Source organism: Pleuronectes platessa, chromosome 23, assembly GCF_947347685.1.
Source record: "Pleuronectes platessa chromosome 23, fPlePla1.1, whole genome shotgun sequence".
Taxonomy (NCBI): Eukaryota; Metazoa; Chordata; class Actinopteri; order Pleuronectiformes; family Pleuronectidae; genus Pleuronectes; species Pleuronectes platessa.
Genome location: NC_070648.1, coordinates 1,375,045 through 1,384,059, shown reverse-complemented (window position 1 = coordinate 1,384,059; position 9,015 = coordinate 1,375,045).

Here is a 9,015-nt window from a genome sequence, read left to right as displayed (position 1 = left end):
ATTGACTGTGACAGAATTTGTGATGTTGACATTTTAGTCATTTGTAAAGAACCAATGATTCTACAAGAACATTAAGATTTCACTTCCTCATTTATAGTGAAGCCACTAATAATAATATTAAAGATATGTTTTATACAACCATAACTGTACGTGTCTATAGCCTGAGTTTCTATAATAATTATTAAGATATGTTTTCGTTACAGTTCTCGAGCTAAATCTATAGATTCTGTTGTTACGTGTTATTTCATCTATATTAAATTCGTGTCTACTTTATATAATCACAGACAACAGCTCTCCTCTTCCTCCACAGGGGGGCGCTCGGACCCTCTGCTCGGTGTAGTGGGGGGGGGGGGGGGGGTGGGGGGGTCTCGACCGTCACCGTTAGAATCCGGAGGGTTTCGGACGCGCATGCGCGGTTCCGCCTCTCTGCTGCAGCTCCGTTTGTCTGATCTGTGTCAAGTTAATGCGAGACGGCACCGGAAATACAGACAGCTGCTTTCAAAATAAAACCAGTCTGAACAATAACTGCATAATGGTTTTCTTTTATTATATGAATATGTGAGTTTTGCTGTTTAGCATATTGATACATATTTTTCATTGTGGATTAGACTTTAGTTTGTTATATGTTAGCGTTTTATGTGCAAACGTACAAAACAATGACCAGAGGAAAGTGAGAAATTGATTTCAAAGAATAAAAACTGATCTGAATGAGACGAATCACGTTTTGAATTTAGCACGTTGAGTCGTTTCAGACCTTTATGTTGAAACTTTAACCGGAAGTCACACTCTGTGTCTGTACGCTCGCGCGCTCCGAGGACGCTGCCTTGGAAACGACGTTGATCCAGTGCACGCGCTGCGCTGCGACCAGGGCCCACGTCTGCTCACTTCAAAGGCTCCACTCTTCCTCCTCCTCCTCCTCCTCTTCCTCCTCCTCTTCGTCTCTCCATCCCTCCATCCTCCTCCTCCTCCTCGAACATGGAGGCGCTGCCCTGACGCTCGGAGCCGAGGAGAGGACGAGAGGAGCAGAATAAAGGAGAAGAAGAAGAAGAAGAAGAAGGTGAGCACAGGTGCGTGTGACCGGGATTTTAATCTGCTGTGCGTGTGACACACACATGTCTGCTCGTGCACGGGGAGGGAGGGTGCGTTTGTTGTTGTTGCTGCGTCGTGCACGCACGAAACACAGCGCACTGACGGGCAGCTGGTCCGCGTGCGTGTTGATTAGAGTCTAATTCATCTGCGGGATTCGACCCTTCATCATTTTCTCTCTTCTCCTCCTCCTCCTCCCCCTCTCTCTCTCTCTCTCTCTCTCTTTCGCTCTCTCTCTCTCATCGTGACTGTCTCCCCCCCATCTATCTATCTTTCTATTTCTCTATTTCTCTCTTCTCTGTCTGTCTCTTTACCCCCCTCTCCTGCTATATGAACGTGTGTCAGTATTTGGCAGTGATCAGGTGTGTGTGTGTGTGTGTGTGTGTGTGTGTGTCTGTGTGTGTGTCTGTGCGTGTGTGTAGAACAGAGCAGTGACATCATTCGCTCTATAGCTATATTTTTGGACTGTATATATCTCCATGTATTCCCAGATGCACAGACAATATAAATACATGAACATTAATTTATGAATTATAATGTATTGTCCTGATTCCTGTGAGTTTTCATATTCTCTTCGTTTCTCAAACTACAGAATGAAACTTAAATCTGCAGATATGACGTCATCCTGGGCTCTGAGGCCTTCAGGCGTCTTTACATGTTTATATATGTCTAAGAACATCTGTATATATATATTAATATATATCACATACGCAGCCAACAGGTGTCTCTACGATGTATTGTTGATCTCCTGCATAGTTTTGATTCATGTTTTATGTTTACATTTATCTCAGAATGCTTAGAAAATCTACTCTTTTCACATTTCTTGATAATATTTCTCAGTTCTCCTAAGAAATACTCTAAAACTGATTTACCTGCTCATTTATAATATCATGCAACGAGCCTGCAGGTGTATTTCTGACATTCTGCATGGTTTCTGATTCATAGTATTAATATTCATATTGACATTTGCCCCAGAATGCATAGAAACTCTATTATTTATATTTATTCTTCAGGTTTTAATCGAGCCTCTTGTTGCTTCTCTGTCCAAACTCCTGCTGGAGAATCAGTTTCTATTGATCAAGTCAAATAAGATTCAACGTTCCCTGATTTCATCTCCCAGTTGTGCACAAGTGTGGCTTTTATGATAAAAAAATATGATGCATGAACCAGAAAAGAGGTTACCAAGGTGCATGATGGGAAATGTAGGATCGGCAGTCATTCAGTTTTGTAGCATTTTACATCTCCGGGTATTTGTCCGTTTGTTGAATGAACTGAGGCGTCTGAAGATGTGTGTTTTTTTATTGATGATCAAGTGTTTTCTCACATTTTAACGGACGAAAACCTTTTGACACAACACAAACATGTAAAGTGTTAAAATGACGACAACGTGTGAAACTGTGAAAATATCAACTGCTCAGTCAGAAGTCAAGTCCAGACTCCAGCCTGGTGAACAGAGATTGAATAACAAGTCTTCTTTGTGTGTGTGTTACTTTGTGTGTGTGTGTGTGTGTGTGTGTGTGTGTGTGAGAGAGAGAGAGAGAGTGTGTGTGTGTGTGCGTGTGCGCGGTATAGAGTTGTATTCATAACTGAAGCTGCTCAGTGAAGCTTGAACTGATTCCTTACATAAGCGAATATTCGAGGAAGGAAATGACATAAACACTCACATAGGAAAACAACAGACACTCATAACTACACAAAGACACACACAAACACACACAGACACACATACACTTTGTTATTGAGGGATTGAGGTACACACAGAGGATTGTGATGTTGTGTAGCTTCTTCTCCGTTGAGGTCACAGAGATCATCCTTCTGGTTTTTTATCTGACGTGTGATTTATGTTTGATCAGAAACTTCCTGGTTGGTTTTCATGTTTCTTCCTCTTGTCTCTGTTAACGTCTCGACTGTAACTCATGACTCAGCAGGATTCACCGGTGACGATGCAGTTTCCTTGTTCTCCGTTCTTCTCTGTTCTTCTCTGTTCTTCTCTGTTCCTCTCAGTTCTTCTCTGTTCTTCTCTGTTCTTCTCAGTTCTTCCTCTTCCTCTCCTCCTGAGCACAGATTCAAACTGAAGCTCGACCCAACGTCCGAGTCAGGCTTGTAGTTTAATGACTAAAGGAACAGATTTGCTGTAGGATCTCAAACATGGACGATTCTCTGTGTGTTGGTTCCATAGAGCTGTAACCTCACTGATCTGTTTCCTGCTCGAACCTGGAGGAGGATCAGGATTCCAGAGCTCAGCCTCTTGCTTCCACCTCAGGAGACGTCCGTCCAGCCTCTCGACACATTATACGTTTTCCAGATGCATGTTTCCTACCCCCCCCCCCCCCCCCCCCCCCCCCCACTCCCCGTTACTGGCCTCCTCTCTGAACCAGATGTGGTGTTCTTAAAGGTTTCCAGGTGGAAGGAAGTGGGATTTGATCGTGTTATTCAAACAGATTTCTCTGGTTGTTCCCTCACACACACGTGTTGTGTGCGTCTGGTCCTGGTCTGAGCTGTGTGTTGCCTCTGAGGACACAGCCCGGGACTCCCACTCACATGATGGGACCACTCAGAGAGGAGCTGCTGGTCTGAATGGGATCCGTCTGTCGGGAGGCTCCACACACAGTTAGAGCTGCTGAGTATAGAACCTGAAAACATCCAGCTCCTCTGAGATGAACGAGCTGGAAGCAACTTGTAGATTATACTGATGATTATTTATAGAAACCTCGGTCTGGTCAACATGTGTGTTTGTTTCTGGACCAAGTGGGAAAGAGCCACAGCTGTTTGCAGGATGCACAGCGATGCTAACAAGTCACAGATAAACTGAGACACGTCTGGTTTTATCGACAAAGCTATTGATTGTGTGGTGATGTCTGGCCACAGGCTTTAGTGTGTGAGTGTGTGTTTGTGTGTGTGTGTGTGTGTGTGAGATGTTTTTCTCTCCTCGGCTACTTCACCTTATCTTCACTTAGTTATTCTGGGATCCTGATGTTCCTTCATGTTGGTTTTAACTTTAAATTCATCTTACTGTGTTACTGTGGATTAAGCCTCAGTGTCCAGTTCCACTTCCCAGTTTGAACTGGGAGCAGAGAATCTGGGCCACGGTGACACGTCAGATCCCAGTGTTAACGTGACAGGGCCTCAGCGCCCGGGCCCTGCTGCCCACTGGCCCCGCACCAGTCCTCCCAGTTTGTCTCTGTGTGTGTGTGTGTGTGTGTGTGTGTGTGTGTGTGTGTGTTTGTCAGGTCACATGCTTCTGCCGGATGACTTGTTGCAATCGCGCTGAGGCCGACAGATTTAATTGTGAGGGACGGGGTCGCAGAGGGGCACAGGGAGCGCTCTCACAGACACACACACAGACACACACACACACACACACACACACACACAGACACACTGAATGCAGTTCAGGAACGTGGCCTTCATTCTGTGGCTGACCTGTTTACCAGCCACATTAGCAGAGGATAAAGGAGCGTGGAGCAGAGATGAGCTTCCACAGTCGCTGCTGCTTTCATGCAGATGTTTCATATATTTAGATTTTTAACCTTTAAATGTCCTCAGGAGAAATATGAGGCTTCAGGGTGCAGCTGCTTTTTAAAGGAAAATCCATGTTGAATATTTCATCTGGATTACATCTGTTTCTATTGGTTTCAGAAACTTTTATTGTTAATTCAAAAAGTACTGTTCACTGCCTTCATCTTCAGCAGCCAACGACAGGTTTTCAGATTCCGTGTTGTCCTTGAACTCACCACCTAGAGGAGTTCCTGTGTAACTGCTGAACCGTAACATTTAACATGTCTATAAAGATAAAGTGTCAGTAATATAAAGTGTGAATCAACATTTAATGAGCTGAAACAAGGGAAGAGAATCTCCTCTCTCTGGGTTTATGAGCCCACACGTCTCACACCCCCCCCCCCGCCCCCCCCCGGGACATTAATCTCACTTGAAACGAGGACGGAGCTCAATAACTGAGGATCTTTAACTAATAACTAATAAAATCTGTAATAGCTATAAAGACGGATAACTGAACCAGAGGCTGACGGAGCTGATACCAAACCAACATCAGGGAGTTATACTTATATTTGTAATGATATCTTTATTTTTATATCGTCTCACGTTCAGTGACGGACGTCTCTGCTGCAGATTCCTGGAGAAGAAGAAGAAGAAGAAGAAGAAGAAGAAGAAGTAGAAATCTCTGCGTCGGCTCCACTCTGCTTTGCATAATTTGTTTTTTGGAAGGATTAGGGAGAAGGGTGTGTGTGTGTGTGTGTGTGTGTTGGGGGGGGGGGGCCATTGTAATTAGGATCATTTTGTACAATGGCTCCTCACCCAAGAGCATCAACAAATACAGACATCAAAGAGAGAGAGAGGAGGAGGAGGGAGAGTTTAGGATGGAGGGAGAAAGGAGGCCAGACGAGGAGGGTGAAGTGTTTTTGGGGGGTGGGGGGGGGGGGTTCAAACGAAGCTGAAACTCAGATGATCTCCTTCAGTCTGGTTCTTTCCCCTCAAACACTAACTCGCCTGTTTTTTCCCAGGATTCAGTTCTTTCACGCGGCCGAGCGCTCGCCCCACGTTTCTCTGTATTATCTTTATTTTCCGGTCGCAGCTTTGTTCTGCTGTTTGCTGGCTGACGCCTCCGTGAGCCGACACCTGGCTCAGGCCCAAGCGGAGAGCTTCCCCGAGCCCACCGAGCCCACCGAGCCCACAGAGCGCAGCCGGGGTGATTCTGACTCTGAATAAAACATCAGCTCCCTGTGTCTGTGTTGGTTTAGCCTCCTGGTGTCAGAGCTGCGTGCTCACTGGCTGTCAGTCCGACCAGTTCCCCCAGTTCCCCCAGTTCAACCTTAACGAGCTGCTGTAAGACAGGGATTTCAAAGTGGAGGTTATTAACTCAAAATCTGAAAATGCATCATCTCTGCTGCTGATGTGTCCGACGTCCTCACGACTCTGAAGACGTCTGGGACATGGTCACGTTGTCCTGTGCAGCAGATCTTCCCACAAGCTGCTCATTGCCCTTTAAAGAACAATCTATATTTATATATTCTTGCATGAAGCATCAGCTCTCATCCTCCTTTGTGAGAACAGTGCAGCAGCAGCTAGCTGTTGCATCGTATAATCTAATTATATCTTCTTAAAGAACCAGGGCTTGTCATTTGCATTAGTTACTGTGGAACGATGATTAGCTGTGATTATACCGAGAGCCTCCTATGGAGCAGGAGACGAGGGCGAGAGGCTGGAGGGGGGGGGGGGGGGGGGGGGCTAACCTCTCTGAGAGCAGACCAGGGCCGGCTCAGTGCTGCACAGTCGGAGGTGTGTGTTGTGTGTGTTGTGTGTGCGTGTGTTAAGTCTGTGGCCGAGCAGACGGTGCGTAATAGCATTAGCTGACCGCCTGCAGGAATGATTAGTTTGGTTCAGAGCTGTAATTCATACCATCCTCCTCTTCATGCATCCTCCTCTATATGAAGCTCTTCATGTGTCAGAAGTTATTCACTTGTTATTAATTATGTTCCCCTCAGATATGAGATAACATAGTTCACAGTGGTGTGGTGCATTTAGACCAGAGTTTAAACCCGGGGTTGTTGTCTCTGTGTGAAGCAGCTGATTGGCTCTCAGCTCGTCCTCAGAGACACAGGCTGTGGATCAGAGGGATCACGTCTCATCTGATTACAGCTGTGATTACACCCAGACAAGGACGTTAGACAATGATCCAGATCCTTTGAAACACCTTCTACATTATTACTTTACAGCATTTCATATTTAAACAGTTGGAATAAACTCTGAGGAGCTACAACCCTCTGATTTCAGCAGAATCTGGTCGTTGCACCATGTGACATAGAGGTTCTGCAAAGAAGTGATGACTCTGCAGAATTCCTCTCCAGGAATGTATCTGCAGCCGGATGCGAGCTAACGTGTAGAACTCTTTATCTGTGGATAGAGCGTCAGCCGCTCCATCCACAGATAGAGCGGCTGACTCTCTCTGACAGAGGAGCTCATGCGTCCTCGCACCGTTTCTTCTCGGTCATGAATCTTTGATCTGAAGAGTCCTGTCAAGTTTGACTTCCCAAACGCCCCCCCCCCCCCCCCTCACCCCGCCTGCATCCCTCGCACTGACATACATCCTCTGGAGGCCTGCTCTGAATTTAAAGTCTTTATTTAAAGTTCTCACAGTGTCTGTCCATCCCCCCCCCTTCTTATGTCTACTGTCTGCCCCCCCCCCCCCATCCTCTGCTCTCCGTCTCTTTCATACTATTCTCAGAGTCGCTCTGAGTTCTACTCTCGAGCAGCGGAGCGGATTCCTCAGCGCGTTGCCATGGCGACCCTGGGCTCAGGCGGCACACTTTTCACAAACCCCTCCCACCCAGCGCCCCGCCCCCCTCCTTCTCGTCATCTTGTTAATTCTCTCTCCTTCCCTCGTTGTCCTCAAATAGCATCGCACAAATCAAACAGGCCCTGAAATGCATCTTCTCGATGCGTCAGGCTCGACTTGTAATGTCTGGAATGTTGCTGCTGGTTCTGATGGGTCCAACAGATTTAACTGACTGGTGATTTATTAAAAGAAAAATTATGTTTCTTATCCTATAAAATACAAGGTGTCCTCAAAGATAACGTACATTTTTTGTCGAACATCCCCCGTATTTGTGTCCGAGTTCAACATAAAACCACAGAGGTGCAGAGTGTGTGTGTGTGTGGGGGGGGTGAAGCTTACACCCGAGACATGAAGTTGATAAATTCTGCCAAATCGAGAGCACAAATTATTCATTTGAGGGAACATATCATTACATCAAGAGCTCGATTTATTCAAATGTGCACGAGTGTGAGATTTCTTCTGCTGTTGACGTCAGTGTCTCAGAAATCCGTCTCTGTCCTTTGAGCTCAATCATCTTCTTCATATGAATTCAGCTGATCTCAGTGTTTCTGATGCTTGAACCTTTTATCACAGTGAGAGATCTTCCACCTCAAGAAAATCACATCACAATCTTTCTACCACAAGTTTTGAGACTCTCCATTTGAGCTCCTTTGTCTTTGTTGTCTTTGTCTGTAGGAACATGTAGTTCACCAGGCTGAGGCCACTTTACCCTGCAGCTGACCTGTGTGTGTCTGTGTGTGTGTGTGTGTGCCTCAACATCCTTTCATGCGTGTAAACCTACATCACGAGTGTCATCAGCATCTCAGCAGCATCCCTCACACACACACACACACACACACACACTCCCCCTGTTCTCTACACACTCTCCGACATAAACACACACTCTCAGATCGGGGGAACACCGTCTCTGTGATGGACACCAGGGAGTGTGGGGGGGGGGGGGGGGGGGGATATTCACCCATTCTGATTTATTAATGAAACCACAGAGAGAAGGTGAAGAAGGTTCAGACAAATAAGAGATGAAGAGCAAGTAATGGAGGATGAGGAGGGGGCGTGTATGTTTTATTAAACAGCCGTGGTGTTAGATTATTTACAGCTGGAGGAGGGGGGGGTGTCGACTTCACATACACACACACACACACAAGTGGACACACAATCAAGGAAGCTCCACGACACTCTGAAATCAAACCGGTACAATCTGAGGTGGTTTGTGTTGTTGACTGTCTGAAGCCGTTAGAGGGAGGAGGAGCCGGAGAGAGAGCGTGAGCGAGAAAAAGAGGGCGAGCGAGTCACTGCTCATTAGAGCCGACGTGCGCTTCAGAGCACGTGAACACACACACACACACACACACACACACACCTACAGGAGCTTTGTGTGTGAATAAGCACACAGGTACAACGCTGGGTTCAAACCACAGACTGTGTTTAAAGATGAACTTTAATATTTGTTCTATACCATGACCTATACCACAGCCAGCCACCAGGGGGAGCTCTGGACACCTAGGCTTCAATTTTTATCTTTATTTATAGTCTATGGCTCAAACACACATTTTGGCAGCAAACTCTTTTTCCTCAAT